Genomic DNA, 747 nt, shown 5'->3' on the forward strand with positions numbered 1-747 from the left:
GGGGAATATTTTCGGTGTTCTAAGAATGCTCAATATGTATAAAATAACACATGAAACCAATCCTTCATAGATTAGCAAATCAATTTTTCACTGTTAAAAAACAATGCTACTATGCAATGCAGCACAGCACATCAAAAAGCACACTAGACTTAGACAATAGGTTCAAGCCTTAGGGCTACTATTTACTAGCATAAGACTATAAGCTACTTAATTTCTTGTGTCTCAGTTTCTTCATCTCTAAATCAGAGATAACAACAGTAACTACCTGTCTAAATACAGCATGTGTTAAGAATAGACTTTCACACAGTAAAAAGCTCAACAGTATTATGAAATTTCTCATGCAGAAAACAATTGTACTATATATTTTTTCTGCATAAACATCCAGATGTGGAATTGAGTTTACATACTTTAATTTTTAATTACTACTGCTAATTTGCCCTCAAATAAGTTGTAGCATTATGCGCTTTTAAAATGTTTTTTGACCTCCTCATTAATAATAGGTATCATTTTTAAAACTACTCATTTAAATTGGGCCAAAATATCTTCTAGTTATTTTAATACGCATTTCCATCATTATTAGCGACACATACATCTTTACATATTAACAGTGGTTCCTATCATTTTCCTTTTTTTTTTAGTATATTATTCATTTTGTTGATTTGTGTTAGGATGTATATCTAAAACGTCCCCAAAGCGCAAGGACCCGAGTTCAATCCCTGGTACCTAAATAAATAAATAAATAAAATG

The sequence above is a fragment of the Fukomys damarensis genome, unplaced genomic scaffold (genome assembly GCF_012274545.1).
Source record: "Fukomys damarensis isolate Sample0158 unplaced genomic scaffold, DMR_v1.0_HiC HiC_scaffold_38, whole genome shotgun sequence".
Taxonomy (NCBI): Eukaryota; Metazoa; Chordata; class Mammalia; order Rodentia; family Bathyergidae; genus Fukomys; species Fukomys damarensis.